Below are 18,207 nucleotides of genomic sequence, written 5' to 3'. Positions count from 1 at the left end.
TGTGGAGGAGTCAGAGTTATGACGTGGTCAGTGACTGAAATGGAGTTTTCAGTCTACACTTGGTGTTCTGGAAGAGATGGTTGATCAGCAGGAGCAGTGCTGACAGGGGTAGGAATGTTCTGAGTCATCACAGTGCTTGGAGCAGCAATATTGACGAGAACTTGCTCGATTTGGCTTGTAGAGTTGGCGGAAGCATTCAAGTCGGCTTGTTTCTTTTGTGAAGAAACAGAGGCTTGCTTTTCAAGAGAAGCTTGTTGAGAAGAAGGGGTTTGCTTACTGAAAAACTTCAGCTTCATAGAAGAAGGATCTTTAGTCGGCTTTTGAACAGGGAGGTCAATGACAGTTTTCTGACTTGCCTTTACTAATCTTCTTCTGCGAGGAGGAGTAGGGTCAGCTTGGATAGATTCTCCTGAGTGAGAAGGAGAAGTTTCCTCTTGATCATCATTGGGCTGATCGGTTTGTTCTTGTACTTCATCTGCAGCCAACTTAGTGTTAGTTGGGTCAGCAGCTTCCTCTTCACTCGCTGTTTCCTCAGCGTCATCCTGATCGCTGTCTTCTTCTTCTTCTTCTTCTTCCTCATCATCCTGATCTTCGTTATCTAATTCTTGTTCCACCTGAGTGATGAAGTGATCATCCAGTTCCACATCATCTTCTTGATGCTCAGCTTCAGTTCCTTGACATTGTGTGAAGTGAGAATCACCAAGAACAATGATGTTAGTGGGGATAGCATCAATTGGGGTCAGCTCTGAAGACTTCTTCTTCTTCAGAGGTTGCTCAGCTTCTAGTCTTTCCTCTGTATCAGGCTCATCTTGCCTGCTTCTCTTCTCAGCTGACTTAGGTCTCTCCTGACCTTTTTGAGCAGCTGACTTTAGCTTCTTGGCCTGAGGCTCAGCCTTCTTTGAAGGAGTCCCAACATCTTTCCTTTTTCGGGCAGCTGGAGCCTTTTTCCTTTTCCCCTTCTTTGAGACAGTTGTCTCCTCATCAGCCTCATCAGCATTTTTGCCTTTCTTAATCGGTTGGTTATACTTCAAGGCACGCAGCGCAGCAGCTGTGATCTCAGAGCCTTGGGCCTCAGTTTCCTCAAAGAGATCAATTTGATGGTCTTTGAGGATTCTGGTTATGAGTGAGCCCAGCCTTAAAGTTCCAGTGCTCATCTGGAAGCCGGCTATTAAGAAAACTGGCATGTTGATGGGCTTGTAGGTCAGCATATGCCATATGAAGCATTGCTCGAAATTTGTCGCTGAGCTGGTGCAATTAATCTTGGGGTAGATGTAATTGGTCAGCAGATAGTGTGCCATCTTTTGGTGCTGGCCTATTGAAGAACTTGAGATTTCTCCAGAATGGCCAGGGGGTTTGCAGAAGGTGGCTACATACCCAGTTCCTTCATGATCACCAGTTCTCCTCATCTTGATTCCCTCATTCTTCAGTTTTAGCAAGTTGGCAAGGTAGGTAGGGTTGATAAAGATGGTTTTCTCTTTTACCACAGTTACTAGGTAGTCCTGGTTATCGTTAGCAACCCGCAAGTTATGGTAGAATTCCCTTACAAGGTCAGGGTAAGTGGGATCTCTAATGGAGAACAGCTCGGTCCAGCCATTCTTCGATATCCATTCACAGAATGGTTGCTCGGTTGTTACAAAAGCCTGAGAGAACCATCTTGAGAAGTCTATCTTGCATTCTTTTACGTCTGCGAAAACCTTAGAGTAGGTTCTGACTTTGGTCGGTTTTCCCTTAGATGAGGTAGCTTGGCCAGTTTTGCCTTTGCTCGGTGTAGTGGCTTTAGTCGTTTCAGGCGAAGTAGTTTGCCTGGATGGTTCATCGGAACTGGTCTTAGGGTGACCGGCACCGGAGATATTCACGGAAACCTTAGTCATAGTTTCAGGGAGAGATTTGGAAGTCTTGAGAGTTTTTAGAGAGAGAATGCTTATGCCTGAGAATTCGGTAAGTGTAAAGAGATAAAAATGGGGATTTACCCATTATTTATAGCGGTGAAAGGTGGATCTTATCGAATCCATGTGTCAGTTTTGCCTTGGGATTGTCAACCGACAATGATCCTGGCTTTTATGACACATTCGGCGCATACGTCATCCTAGGTGGCTATTCGCGTGCTCTAGCATTAAATGCAACGGATCTTATACTCAGCGTTTAGAATACTAAGCGTTTTATATTCTGAGTGGTCAGTTTTATACAAACGAATGATTTCTCAGTTTGAGATAACTACTCGGTGCCAATGTTTGCTCAGTATGTGATATTCATTCAGCATTAATCACTCAGCATACATCTATTCACTCAGCAAATAATAGATCACTCAGCATGTTAATTTACTCAACATGAATATATATTAAGAGCTGGAATTTACTGAAGAGGATTAAACATACCAATGGCTTCTCTCAGTATGCTGAACTGCTCACGAGCCAGTGGCTTTGTGAAGATATCCGCAAGTTGCTCATCCGTTGGGACATAGGTCAGCTTTATCTCACCCTTGAGTACATGGTCTCTAATGAAGTGATGTCTTATGCTGACATGCTTCATCCTGCTGTGTTGAATTGGGTTCTTGGATAGATCAATTGCACTTTTGTTGTCACATTTGACCTCAATTGTCTTTGTTTGAACACCATAGTCTTCAAGCTGTTGCTTAATCCATAGGACTTGAGCAACACAGTGTCTAGCAGTAATGTACTCAGCTTCAGTGGTAGACAAGGCTACTGACGCCTGCTTCTTGCTGAACCAGGATATAAGACAGCTTCCTAAGAAATGACATCCTCTAGAGGTGCTTTTCCGTTCTAGCTTGTCTCGTCCATAGTCAGCGTCAGTGTATCCAACGAGTGTAAAACCATGAGTGTTGGGATACCATAAACCTGCATTCACTGAGCTTTGCAAATATCTAAGGATTCTTTTTACAGCTATGTAATGAGATTCCTTAGGGTTAGATTGATATCTAGCACACTAGCATACTGAGAACTGAATGTCCGGTCTACTTGTTGTTAAGTAAAGTAGAGAGCCTATCATACCTCGATACAATTTGCTGTCTACCGACTTACCATTCTCGTCAACGTAGAGGACAGTGTCAGTGCCCATAGGAGTGGATATTGGCTTGCAATTTTCAAGATCATATTTCTTCAATATCTCCTTGGCATATTTAGCTTGACTGATGAAGATGCCATTTTTTCCTTGTTTGATTTGAAGTCCAAGGAAGAAGTTGAGTTCTCCCATCATAGACATTTCAAACTCAGTCTGCATTTGCTTGCTAAATTCCTTGCACATTGACTCATTAGTAGCACCGAAAATAATATCATCAACATATATTTGAGCCAGCAGGGTATCTTTACCCTTTCTCTTAATGAATAAGGTTGTATCAGCTTTGCCCCTGACATAGTTTCTAGTCAGCAGGAAACTGGCCAGCCTCTCATACCAAGCACATGGTGCTTGCTTGAGGCCATACAGAGCCTTTTTGAGCTTATAAACGTGGTTTGGGAACTTAGGATCCTCAAACCCTGGAGGTTGATTAACATAAACTTCCTCGTTTATAACTCCATTAAGGAATGCACTCTTAACATCCATTTGAAACAGTTTAAAGTTCATATAACTTGCATAAGCGCATAAAATTCTAATAGCCTCTAGCCTTGCCACTGGGGCAAAGGTCTCACCGTAGTCAATACCTTCTTACTGACTGTAGCCCTGAGCTACAAGCCTTGCTTTTTTCCTGACTACATTTCCTTGCTCATCCAGCTTGTTGCGGAAGACCCATCTTGTTCCAATGGTCTTCTGACTCCTTGGATGTGGCACTAATTCCCATACATCGTTTCTTCTGAATTGGTCAAGTTCCTCTTGCATTGCGCTCATCCAGAATTCATCTTCCTCAGCATCAGCATCAGCGAAGTTCTTAGGTTCCTGAACTGAGACGAAGGCTACGTTACTGAGGTATCTCCTGAGTTGGTTTCTTGTCATCAGGGTATTCTCAGCGGCATCAAGAATAGCACTCTCTGAGTGTCCTCTTGGTATCCTTATCTCCTTTGGTAGATTGATGTCTTGTGCTGTTTGTGTTTCAACAATCTCTGCATGTGTAGACTGGTCAGTGAAAATAATTTGAGGTTCACTTTTACCTTGGGTCAGCCCTTGAGGGAATGACTCAGTGGCTGTATCTTGATCAGCAGGTACTGAGTGTGGATCATCCTCGGTCAACAGCCGATATCTTCCTGCAGGGTTAGTTTCGTCGAACTCAACATGTACTGACTCTTCTAAAACTTGAGTTCGTTTATTGAAAACTCTGTATGCTTTGCTGTTTGTTGAGTAGCCTAAAAAGATAGCTTCATCAGCTTTTGAGTCAAACTTAGCTAGGCTATCTTTGGTGTTTAAAATAAAACATCTACAGCCAAAGGCACGAAAGTATCCAATGTTGGGCTTTCGTCCTTTCCAAAGTTCGTAGGGGGTTTTCTTTAGTATAGGTCTAACAAGAGCCCTATTAAGAATATAGCACGCTGTGTTAACAGCTTCTCCCCAAAAATACTTTGGAAGCCTATGCTCACTCAGCATTGTCCTGGCTATTTCAACCAAGGTTCTGTTCTTCCTTTCTACAACCCCATTTTGTTGAGGCGTCCTAGGAGCAGAAAAATTATGGTCAATGCCGCTGGCTTCACAGAATTCAACAAACTGTTGGTTTTTGAATTCTCCACCATTATCACTTCAGATGTGAGCCAATTTTAGGTCTTTATCATTTTCAAGTTTTCTAACCAAATTTGAAAATGTCTCAAAGGTCTCATCCTTGCTACTCAGCAAGATGATCCACGTGTACCGAGAGAAGTCATCTACAATGACCAAGGAAAATCTTCTTCCACCCAGACTCAGCGGCTGGACTGGACCGAAGAGATCCAAGTGTAGTAACTCTAACAGACGCTTAGTTGAGACAATATTTTTACTATGAAAAGATTGTTTGGTTTGTTTTCCCGCTTGGCAAGCATGGCATAATTGAACTTTTTCAAATTTAAGTTCTGGCAATCCCTCAACCAATTGCTTTCTTGCTAATTTGGCTAGGAGGTCCATGCTTACATGACCAAGTCTCCTGTGCCATAGCCAGGAATTTTCTTCCTTTGAAACTAAGCATACAGTTTTTGAAAACTTTTTCTCCAAGTTCAGCATGAAGACATTATCAATGCGAGGGGCAGTTAAAATTAACTCATTAGTTTTACCCTCGTATATTTTACATCCAGTGTCATCAAATATAACTTTTCTCCCATTGTCACATAGCTGAGCTACGCTGAGTAAGTTATATTTGAGTCCGCTGACTAGGGAGACTGACTCAATAATAGGATTACCTCCAACGGTTCCTGACCCTACTATCTTACCCTTTTTGTTGTCTCCAAAACTTACGCTTCCTCCTCGTTTACACTCAAATGTGATGAACTGAGTTTTATCACCAGTCATATGCCTCGAGCATGCGCTGTCAATATACCACATTTTTTACTTCTCAGCACATCTCAGGCTTACCTGCAATGTAACTAGTTACTCTTAGGTACCCAATTCTTTTTGGGTCCTTGCTTGTTAGGTTCAACAGGTAAAGCATCATTTTTTATTTTATGGCGACATACTTGAGCAGTATGGCCATTCTTTCCACAGAAGTCACAACTGACCTTTTCTTTAGGATTTCTCACTGACTGGTCAGCACCCCAGTGCTGAGCGTGCCAGCACACCTTTGTGGTGTGTCCTTTCTTCCAACAGAAGTCACACTGGACTTTCCGCTGAGGATTCCATCTCTGCTGACCAGTACCTCGGTACTGAGTATTCAGAGGAATATTTCTTTTGTTTGGAACCTTTAGTTGGTTCTAGATAGTTGTGACGTCATTTCTCAGTTTCTTAGAATCTGATTGGACTTCAGAGACAGACTTATGTATGATCTCCATGTTATCATGCAAAGTTGAGTTGTCCTGAAGAAGGAATCTGAGGTCACTCAGCTTGACCTCCTCAACCTCGTCACAACGCTTGCTGAGTGCTCTAACTTTCTTATTACACTTTTTGACAAGTGTGTAGAGATCACTCAGGGCATTAACCATTTCATTTCTGAGCTGGGGTAGTGATATTACCTCATTTGATTGCTCCTCGTCATCAGATGCAATGGAGGGGTCAGCATGCTCAGAGATGCACGGCTCAGCAAGTTCATCAGCCATAAAACAGATCTTTGCTGACTCAGTGGCATCAGCTTCTGATGATGAAGACTCATCACTGTCGCTCCATGTTGCCACCATTGCCTTTTTGCCGTTCTTCTTTTCTTTCCTCAGCGAGGGGTAGTTTGACTTGATATGGCCAGTTTAATGACATTCAAAGCATGTAATGGGCTTTGAGTTGTCCTTCTTGTATTTGCTGTCGATGGACTCAGCTTTATACTTATCAAACTTTCTGTAAGGCTTCTTAGAATATTTGTCATTCTTTCTGAACAGCCTCTTCATCTTCCTGGTGAACATAGCCATCTCCTCATCATTTGTTGAGCTCCCATCAGTGGAGTCAGCTTTCATGACAAGAGATTTTTGCTTCTTGTCTTCAGACTTTTCCTTCACCTCGAAATTCTTCATTGAGATCTCATGGGTCAGCAGTGAGCCGATGAGTTCATCATATTTGTAGGTGGTTAAGTCTTGAGCTTCCTCAACAGCAGTCTTCTTTGCTTGCCAGTTTTTAGGAAGACTCCTGAGAATCTTCTTGACTTGTTCTTCCTCAGTGAAGATCTTCCCAAGTCTCTTGAGCTCGTTGATGATGTTTGTAAACCTTGCATTCATGTCAGAGATTCCCTCATCATCGTTCATCTCGAACAGCTCGTATAGTCTCATCTGCTGGTTCACCTTGGACTCCTTTACTTTGTTGGTTCCTTCATAGGTGACCTCCAGCTTCTTCCAGATCTCTTGCGCTGACTCACAACCTGATATCTTATTATACTATACAGCATCAAGTGCACAGTGAAGCATATTTATAGCCGAAGCGTGATTTTGTAGCTTCTTGAGATCATCCTCTGTCCATTTGGCCTCAGCTTTGACAACTGTTTGGCCAGCCACAACTTCAACAGGAACAAACGGGCCTTGGACTATTGAAAGCCATGCACTCATGTTTGTTGCCTGAATAAAGTTTTTCATCCTATTCTTCCAGAAGGTGTAGTTAGACCCGAAGAATAGGGGAGGCCGAGTAATGGACAGCCCCTCAGGTAAGATCTGAGTTGTCTGGTTTCGTGGGAGAAACCGAGTGCTGTTTTCAGCCATAGTGGGGATCAGCTCAAGGTAGTTAAACCTTTAACAGTGAGCTTTTAAGCTCTGATACCACTTGTTGGTCCCTTATAACGTAACAAGTTAGTTCCAAGAGGGGGATAGGAACTACTTTAAATTTTAATACGTTAAGGTTGACTTCTTTTTCTTTGAAAAAGGATTACACAGCTGTAGACACCGGGGTCGGAGGACCGATGAAGAAAAATTATAAAAAGGGATCTGAATCAGTCGATTAAAATAAATGATGAGTCAATAAAAATAATAAATAAAAAACGTTGTTCAAAGGAACCGCGGAGACCGGTTTGATCGAATTCGGAAATCGAATCGAGATGACGGGCGAATCGGTTCCGTGAATGAAATCTTAAATCATTTTGCCAAATTCGGAGTATTTCATTATTAATAAAATCTCGGGTCGATGGGGGTTTTGTTTTGGAATTCGAACAATAAAAAAATTAGTTTTGTAAAAAGATCGATTTTATAAAAGCTAATTTTATAAAATCGGCTTGGACGAAAATCATTTTTGATAAAAATCGTTTTTGGATTTTGGTTAATTTTAGGAGTATTTTATATTTATTTTCCAAGATAGGTATAAACGCGGCCCCTGACGGGACCGGTATTTACGTCACGGGCCGTTGGACGGCCCGTGACGGGGACTGGGCCGCCCAGGCCCAGCCCCTGCACTTGGCATTCGGCCAAGTGCATTTTGCTGCACTTGGCCAATGCCAAGTGCAATGTTACATAGGATTTATTTAAAAATAAATAAATAAATAATAATAATAATAATAATAATAATAATAATAATAATAATAATAATAAGTATAATTATATATCATTAAGCCAAATTAGCTTACCCTTGGCTCCAAGTCAAGAGTAAGCTAATTTAGCTTTGCTTGGAGCCTACCCTTAGGCTCCAAGCCAAAGCAATCTTAATTGTTAAGGCTCCATGCCTATAAATAGGATGGAGCCTAATGCATTTAGAGGGGGAAAAAAATAAGACCCGAACCTCTGGGAAAATTTCACGAGACCCGAACAAAGCAAAAACACAAAGAAATCCGACTCAAAACACTATCAATCGACTTGATTTGGCATCCCCATTACCGATTGAGAGGTAATAATCCGAGAAACTAGACCCGTTTAATCTTTATTGCAATTTTATTATTTAGATCTATTTATTTATTTGTTTTTTTACACTTTTATGGTTTAGATTTGTTAAGTTAATTTTTTGTTTTGCATTTGAACAAGTATTTGGTTTTGGTTTTGAAATAAAAACTTCGTTTGGATCCCAATACAAACCGTGACCCGATTTAAGGGTAGTTCGGGATCCAAACGTCGTAGATCCGTGTGTTTACAATTGTTTTGAACCGTTATTTTCAATAAAATGTTGTTTTAGAATCCTCCGTTACAAACCATGACCCGATTTGGGGTAGTTTGGGGGCTAAAATGATGAAATAGAGTAGATCTAATAAGTTTTGATAAATCTGGAATTTCAAAGGGACTGTTTCTGAGATTTTCCATTTTTCTGTCACTAAAAGCAGATCAGTGACGGATTTTCCGTCACAAAATCTGCTGGAACTTTTTTAAAATACCATTTTTTGAACTTTTGCTTTTGGTTTCACATTTGGGGCCATGGGTATATATATATATATATATATATATATATATATATATATATATATATATATTTATTTATTTAGTTATTTTAATAGTTTTAAAATTAATTTATTATATATATAGGTGTATTAGGGGATGTGGATATCTATATACGGGTATGTTGGGATATTATATTATGGGGTATTTTATTCTAATTTAGGGATTGTGTCCATATACGTCACTAGTAAATTATTCATTATATATAGTATTTAATTTATAGGTATATTTATATTTATGTGATTTAAATAATTTTAATTTATATATATATATATATATATATATATATATATATATATATATATATATGTATTTATAGGGTACTATTTTGGGCTAATTGTTTGAGGGTATATAATATGGTATCATTTTGGTTTATTTAGATAACCTAGGTAATTATTTTGGGGTATTATATAGAGTATTATTTTTGGCTATTTGTTTTGGGATTCTTTTTTGAGTTTCGGTAAGAGTAGGGACTGTTTTGATATTTGGTGACTTTATGGGCTATTTTGGGGAGTTTTTGGGTCATTAGTATATTATTGGTGTTTATAGATATATTTGGGTTAAATTAGAGGTCATATATGTATATAGGAGTATATTTGGACATTAAATATAGTCTTTATACCTTTTGTCTTTCTAACTATTTTTTAATAATAATCCACTTATTATGTATAGTATAATAGTTATTTTCCTATAAAAGTATATGTTTTCTAATTGTTTGAATATATGTATATATACCTAACTATATTAGGAGGGGTCCTTTTGGGGTGTTGTATATTGGAAGAAGTAACCATGTTTTTAGTTAATTAACTTCAAGGAGGGGGTTAGATTGTAAAAGAGATGGTTTAATTTGATTTCTTAACTCAAGGTTTTTAATGTTTTAAAAAAGATAAATAAAGTGTTTTAATTTCATTTTCTATTTCAAACGGTTTCTAAAAGTGTCACGATTTTGAATTTCCTATATATATATGTTTTAAAAGTATTTGGGTTGGGTGAATTTGGGTTTAATTCATTAATTGTTGTAGTTATATTCAAACAAAGGTTAATTGAGTGAAAAGGGGAAAATAAAACACAAAAAGAGAGTTCAAGTTGCTTATTTAAATTAAAGCTTTTCTAGATATTCCCAAAGTGTAAATAATGTTTTCTTGTTGTTTTTAAACCGTTTCCTAAAACATCACGTGTTAACACCTTAATTCGTTCCAACGACAGATTAAGCGAACCTTGTAATTAAAATTGCTTTTGTGAATAATGAAGTTTTGAATTTTTTCCTAACTAAATGGTTTTTGTACAAAATAAATTGACTTGTATGCTTAATCACGCTTTTAGATTAAAAATGTTTGCTCAACGTTTTCAAGCTCGAGTCGTTCCAACGGCGATTCAAGTGAACGTCATTAATGGGGTTTTGAAACGTGCCCAAATCGTTCCAACGGCGATTAAGGTAAGAACCATGTAAATAAACTTGTTTTTGGGGAATGAGATTAGCTTAGAGTTAGTGTATAGTCTAAAGCATAAAATCGCACTGTGAATAAATCAAATTCTTCTCCCCCTCTCTCTCCTATATACTTTAAATTCAAGCAAAATGGGTGATTCTTTACTAAAGTGGCTTTCAATGACATGCTCAAAACAGTTTTCAAAGTGAGAAAGAAAAGGTTTCAAATGAATTTTAAACTTAAAGAAATATGCGATTAGTCCGTTATCGCCTAACACGCTGAGTAGGAGGCCGGTGGTTCATAACCGGGCGATGTCGGGTGCCTAGTATCCTTTCTCCGGAAAGGAGCTAGCCTTCTCGGCTTGTACCTAAGTTTTCCGAACCCTCACCGGTCTCCCGCAAGGGATCGGTGTTCATTTTCCCATTCGTGGGTGGCGACTCTTCCATACTCCGAGCTCCGGTCCTGCCGAGCAGCTTGATTCCACGATTGGTTGCTTTCGGCGCCAATCACCGCTTACATCGCCATGAGGTGTCCATCTCCCGGTCCGCCCGGGCGAGGCCGTTCGGCACCTTGTCTAACAAGTGGCGACTCTGCTGGGGAAGCGAGAAATTTGATTCCGGAAGGCGTGTATTAAGCCCTTAACGGGGACGGATCGTATTATTTCTTTTCGTATGCATTCATAAGCATTATTGCAAACCTTTTGGGTAATTTCCGCGAAACCTCTAGCGAGAGTCCATTCGTCGCTCGAAAGAGGCTAGTGTAAGTTCCCCCTTACAGTAAGGCGCCAAAGGGTCCCCCCATCCATTCGATAGGGGCGAATTTGGGCGGTCCTGTGAGGTCCCGCGATCAGCCGTGTCAGCATGTAGTAGCCTTAGAAGTTGCCATAGGATTACCCGTTACCATTTTTGATGTGATGAATGAATCAGTTCGTGTTTTCAAATTGCCATGATACGTGTCTAATCCTAAAAATATGTAAAGAAAATGAAACGATACGTTAATATATACTCTTAAACCGATATACAAACTATCCCAAAACATCGAAACGATTCGAACTAAAGACGACTTAGTCATCTCGTATGAATGAACTTGTGCGACCCGCCTGGTCCCTTTCCGTGTCCCAAAAAAGGCACATGTTCAGGAAATACATTGTGACGTAAGCACGTATTAGTTCAAGTCGGTTTGATATTAAGGATAGTTATAGCTCGATTCAAAAGACTATATTAACGATAGCCGTTATTCACATTCTTTAAATACGTTGGGATAAAACGAAATTATGACAAAACAAAAACAAAGAACATTTCTGTTTCGAATGACCCCGTTGTAACGTAAAGAGTTTCATAAACGTGGCCCGTCCCTTCTGAATAAAAAATGAACTCTTACGTTACGCCTTGTGTTGTTCTTAAGAGAAATGGGTGTATCCGCAAAAATGACTAAGAAAATAAAAACAAAAAAACAAAACGAACGACCAAAATCATTCCATATCTACGATATATGTCAATCCCGAGAGTAGTTAAAGAAAATGAACCAATGCCGTTGAATACGTGACTCGAACGAGTGTATGCGCCGTTTAAAATCATAAAGCCGAATTAAGCCAAACCGCATAATTGCACCATATGGACGAGACTGTGGGTTTGACTAATGACTCGATCATTTCGACCGTTACCAAAACTACAAGAAGTATGGCCCGATATGCGCGTTTGCTTAACTCGTGCCTAAATGAAAAAGAACGGTGATATCCCTGCTTCGAATAAGCATGTGATTCAACGAAACGTTGATTTTCTATAACCACACTAGGAGGATATATCCCGTAAATTGGAAAAAATAAAGAGTTGTTAATAGCCGAAAGATTATCGTGCGCTCGAATAAGACTCGCCGTCTTTTCACGTAGCCAAAAACGAGCAAACAGGATTCTTGACGCTAAAAACAAACACGTTACGCGATGAGTCCATTCCCTAAAAAAAAAAATCCAAAAGTGATACCATCACTAAATAAACACGTGGTTACGTCTCTCGATAGATCCAAAAGATCCCGTCGTAATCCAAAAATCGAGACACGAACCCACGCGAATAAAAGGGAACGAGTCATTGACGAATGGTTGAACTGAAAGAATAACTCGTACCACGTCTAAAATCCGAGATGCGCTCAAAGGGAGTCAATACCCGAACTAATACGTCTCGCAAAATGACAAAAGACGAGTTATTCCAAAAGGACAATCCAACTTGGTCGATATCTTAGTCACTAAACGTTGATATGTCAAAACAAACTGTATTGTCTGATGAATGATTTACTTTTCCGCAATAATCGACGGCATCACGCGTCCCCTGGACCGCAATGTGAGCCCCAAACCAAAATCCTAGGAAAGAGACTTGGACCATCGAGTGCATGGAGGAATAAGGGTGGAAGAGAGATGTTGTGATACGTGTAATTAGACTGACGTTTGTTCTTCTTATCTTATATATCTGTAAATAAATAAACGCACACACCACGAATCATGCATATAAAATCATGCATACATACTAATGGATGACCGTTCGCGCAAACTTCATCATTAAGCGGTTGTGGTTTCGCGAGAGTACCGGCTAGTCAGGCAGTTTGATCAGTTACGGATCGTCAGTTCCGAATCAGCAGTTATGATGTCCGAATCATTGTTGTCCGAATCAGCTCAGTCTTCGGTCAGTATGTCTATGCCAGATGAGAGAATATCAGGGTTAGAAAGAGTGGTAAACAACCTCAATGATCAGTTAACCGCAATTTTAGTCCAGCTGGACGAGCTTGCAATTAAGAGTAACAAGAGTGGCAGTAAACCAGCTGAGAACATTGTGAGCACGGGTCCCCGTTTTGGAGATAACTATCAGGATTGCGTAACCAGCAGTTTGGGGAAGAGAAAGAAAAGGGAAGAGGAATGGAAGCAGCACATCACTCAGGAAGTACATGATCTACGCGGGGTAGGCTCCAGGAGTCAGGATTTTTATAACTTGAAGAACTGCTTATCGACGACTGCTTTGCCTTTGAAATTCCAACTCCCGGACATGAAGAAGTTCGATGGAACTGGGGATCCTACCGCCCATGTGAACCAATATGTGGCAGCGATGAAGCACATAATTCTGACTGAGGAACAGATCCTAGGGCTGTTCAGTGCCTATCTGGAGGGAGTTGCCCTCATGTGGTTTCATGCATTGCCACTGGGAACGAAGAGAGATTGGAAAGAACTGGCGAAGGTATTCATCACACAATATAGCTTCAACACTATGTTTGAGGTTACTTTGAGGGACCTGGAGAGCACCAAGCAGCAGGCTAGGGAGTCTCTGTCCGATTTTGTGAGTAGGTGGAGATCTAAGGCAGCAGTTATGAAACAGAAGCCGTCGGAGCAGGATCAGATCCGGGTGGTAATCGGCAATACTTTGCTGTATGTTAAGAATGAGCTGCGGTGTATGCCTTTCACCGATTTTAATCAGATATATAGCTACGCTTTGACAGTTGAGGGGGATGGAGAGCCGAAAAGAGCTTATACTAAATGGACGAAGTCGGGGTATAGTGCCGGAGGGCCAAGTACTAATGTAGAACCGGCTGCGGTAAAGGTGATTGAACTCAATGCTATCGGGAAAAGGCAGTTCGCCCAATTTGATCTGACCTATGCAAAAGTTTTCGAACGATTGCAGAAAAAGGAGTTGCTGAAAGCTCTTACCCCCAAGAACAAGACAGGACCCACACCACGGATGATAACTAGGGGATACTGCGAGTTCCACAGTAATTATAGGCACAAATTGAGAATTGCGAGAGACTGAAACACGAGATTCAGGATTTGATTAAGGAAAAGAAAATAGCTGATCCTTCATCAGCAAACCCTTCCACTAGGCGTAATCCCTTGCCTAACCATAGGGTGAGCATGATCGGGTCTGGGCTCGAAGGGAGTTTGATTGTGGAACCCTTCGGGGAAGACGAGGAGGAGTTGTTGGACTCTGATGAGAAGAATAATGTGCGAAATGGTTTGTATGTGTCGGCTTTGGAAGAGGAGCCAACGGAAGAAGTGATGGATGATGGAACTAAAACTGAGAAAACCGAGGAAGTATCATCTCGGAGGATCATGCCTGTGTTGAAACTGTTTAGTGGGGTAGAAGACCCCGAAGCTCATTTGTATGGATACGTGTGCGCTATGTTTGGGGAGCCATACAAAGTGGAAGAAGTCGCTCCATGGTTCTATCTCTCGCTGGTGGGCGAACCTTTGAAGTGGTTGATGGACGAAATGTGTATCGTGCAAAACTAAAGGCAAGTGCACCTTATCATAATCAAGTAATATAAAGTAAGTAGAGTATCATTCCCACAAGGATTGTGTTTATAGCTATTGATTTTTATGAATTTCTATTATCTAAGCAATAAATTTTGGATTTGATGATTACTAAACTAAAAACAAAAATAACTGCACTCAATTAATTAAAGAAAATAAAAACAATATTTGTAACTCTTATGATAAAGGTGCTAGAGCAAGGCTTCACCTAACCTAATGTATATAATCCACACAACAATCCTATCCAAGTTCTTAAGTTTTAATCTAGAGACGGTGATTATTTCCTAAAGTAATTAACCTAGCTTTGGGCCAGTCAAGATTAATCCTATTTCACATACAATTACCTTAGCTTTGGTCCAGTCAAGAATAAAGATAAAATGCAAGCATTAAGTTCTCTGAAATAACCCCAAAGTTAAGTCGTGAAACTAAACCCTGAAAAACCGCACCGCATAGACACAGGTCTAAACTATGTAATTCCATTAATTATCTTAGTGTCGGTCAACCAAAATAATTAATTGTAATTTAGCTAAATATTGATCAGATATCTAACTAGGAAATTAAGCTCCATAGTTTAATTCTCTATTTAATAAATTATGAACTTGAAATAGGATTGCAAGTAAATCATCTACTTCGATTAGGATCCGCCATAGCTCTAGCTATGGACGAGTTAGTTCATGGTAGATGGAACAAAAATGAGAAATTTAATAGAAAACAAACTAATAGAAAACATAACTAAAGTAAAGAGAAGAAAAGATGAAGTGAGAATAAACTTTGAAATAAAAACTAGAATGTGTTTACAAGAAAGAGAAAAAGGAACCAAAAGAAGACTATAATAGGAAATTAACAGATGTGTTCCAGCTCTGTGTTGAGGTCTGTTCCACGTCTCCTTTCATGCTTCACAATGTAGGTATTTATAGTTGCACATGCTTCATGCATTCCTTATAACTTCCAACTTTAATGCCATTAAAGAGAAGATTAATGGAGGATTGAATTCTTTGCTCTAACTCCCTAACTTTGATGTAGTTAAAAAGAAGATTAATGGAGAGTTGAATTCTTCTTTGTAACTTTTTAACTTTCATAGAATTAAAGAGAGCATTAAGTACTGTAACTCCTTCTTGAGCATTCAAAAGACTCTTTAACTTTCATAACATTCCTTGGATAGTTATTTTAGGAATTTATGACAATAAGGATTTATTTAAAGAGTCATAGATTCTTCATTCTTGAACTGCTACGAGGTCGCAACTGGAGGGAGTTCTGACTGGGCAACTTTATTTACTTCAGTAATGATTCCATAATTGCATTTTTGCCCCAAATAATACCTAAAAACATATGGAACACGCATTAGTTCTTGAAACACAAAACTAAACATAAAACAATTAAAAAATATTAAAAAATATCTTAAAATGTATAATTATTATAATTAAAATATATTAAAAACTATATGAAAATGCAAGATAACAACTTCCTCACACTTTGAACCTTGCTTGTCCTCAAGCAAGCCTTAGACTCAAAACAAACTCTAGAATACTCACTATAAATAATTCACACAATAACACGATTTACTTCACTTGGCATTCATAGATCTCAATTTCACAAGTTTGGATGAAAAACAAAAGGTTTGGACGCTAAAAGATTTTAATCGTTTCTCCGCAAACCAACACAAGTAGACATATCTTCAGTCATATCACAAAATCAAAAGGCAAACTATTTTGGTACCTCACTAGTGGTCACTCATTTCACTCAAGTGTTTGGGTGTAAATTTTGTCTCTCAAGCCCTATACTAGCTTTGGCTACGGTGAATTTGCATTGTCATCCAGTCGTTACCATTATGCTTATCTAGTCAGAAACAAGATCCCAAGGTCTTTTACGGGTTGTAATGTTGGTTTAGGGACAGGTTTGGATAAGGAAAATATGTGGAAAGTGAATAAACAACTAGTTGTGGAAAATAGATACAATAAGACTCGAAGCTCTTCAAAGATTAGCCGATAAACATAACATGTGCTACTGATGAGAAAACAATTTTCCCTTTTTTTTTCCTTTATTAAGTGTTGATTCCAGAACAAGACCAGAAGCAAGAGTTCCATAAGCAAGCGAATTAGAATCGCTTTTTTTTTTCTTACTCACTTCTATCTCCAAGACTGCAACCAATAATGTTGAGTATTCACTCGTTTATCCTTGTTCTTATCTTATTATTACAGATTACAATTCCTTGCTTCAAATGCATTTTTTTTAGATCGATTGTGCATGAATCTCAACCTCGAACTAAATGACTCAACCCAATGCTTTTTCTTTTTTTTTTCTTTTTTTTTAAAATTTTTTTTTCTTTTCTTGAGCTTTTTTTTATTATTTTATTATTTTTTTCTTCTTTTGTTTTTCTTTGCAAAAGCACATAAAGTAGCAAAAATAATTCTCGGCTTCCTATTTTCCACAAATCTTGAGCTCCCTAAAACATTCCTATTTGTGCACAATAATTGTAAATTCACGGGTGAGAAAATGGTATTTAAGACGTTAGGGGTTTGTAATGTGGTGAAACAAAGAAAGTGGTATACGTAGGCTTCAACGGGGCTTAACTAAACACGATGTAAAAGGGTTTTGGGTTTAAACAAGGAAAAATAAGTTTTAACATTAACAAAGGGCTACACTTAATTTCCTTGATCACGCCAAGTTCCAACTAGATGCACGAGGTTTCGACTAGCATTTGATGCAAATTCTATAGACAATAGCAAGTATGAGCACACTCAAGCAAAAATAAACCGAGCAATGTGTAATAAAATGCTCAAATTGTTGGTCTCAAAATCTCATATATGTTCGGGTTAATATTTGTACCAAAAAGTTCAACCAAATGACAAGTTCAATGCTTATTTTCAGTCCACAAGTGTAGTCTCCGAAACTCCCATTTTAATCCAAAGTTCCTCAGTTTCGTAATTCTAAAAAAAATGTAATTTCAAAATTTATGACTGCCATGGTGAAGTTTCATCCTATTAAGGGTCAATCGTTTACGAGTTTTCTTCCTAAGTCCATCTCAAATCCTTGAAAAGCGAAGACCATGATTTTAACATGTAAGGAAGCATGCAACTAAATGAAATTATTCTAAAAAAACAATAAACACAAAAATAGACAATAAATAATAAAAACCTAAACTAAGATAGATAAAACCCTTTTTACCTTTCCTCACACTTTAGAGCATGCATTTACTCCCAAAAATGCGATAAAAAGTAAAGTGAAAAAGTAAAAGGGTTAAAGGAAAACTCCCTTAAACCGAAGGTGGTAGAGGAGATGGGATCGTTCACTTTAACTGTTGGGCCAATTTGTTTCTGTTTTTCTTTTTTTTTCTTGTTTTTTTAGTTTACCTGCAAAAAATAAAAAAAATAAAACTTACGTTAAAAAAATATTGTAAATAAAAGAGAAATTAAGAAAAGAAAAAAAATAAAAAATAAAAACTCGGGTTGTCTCCCGTTAGCGCTTAAGTTTAACGTCTTTAAAGCTAGACGGAGCGTGGAGTCTTTTAACTCCTTAGTGAACTCTCTGAATGTGATGATTCTATTCTTGGTGGTGGGTCGGTCATGTAAAGTGTTAACTTTTGAAGCCCAATCTCTCCACCTTCATAATG

The sequence above is a fragment of the Euphorbia lathyris genome, chromosome 1 (genome assembly GCF_963576675.1).
Source record: "Euphorbia lathyris chromosome 1, ddEupLath1.1, whole genome shotgun sequence".
In the NCBI taxonomy this organism is placed as follows: Eukaryota; Viridiplantae; Streptophyta; class Magnoliopsida; order Malpighiales; family Euphorbiaceae; genus Euphorbia; species Euphorbia lathyris.
The sequence above is the reverse complement of the archived record's forward strand: the minus strand, read 5'-3'. Positions refer to the sequence as shown.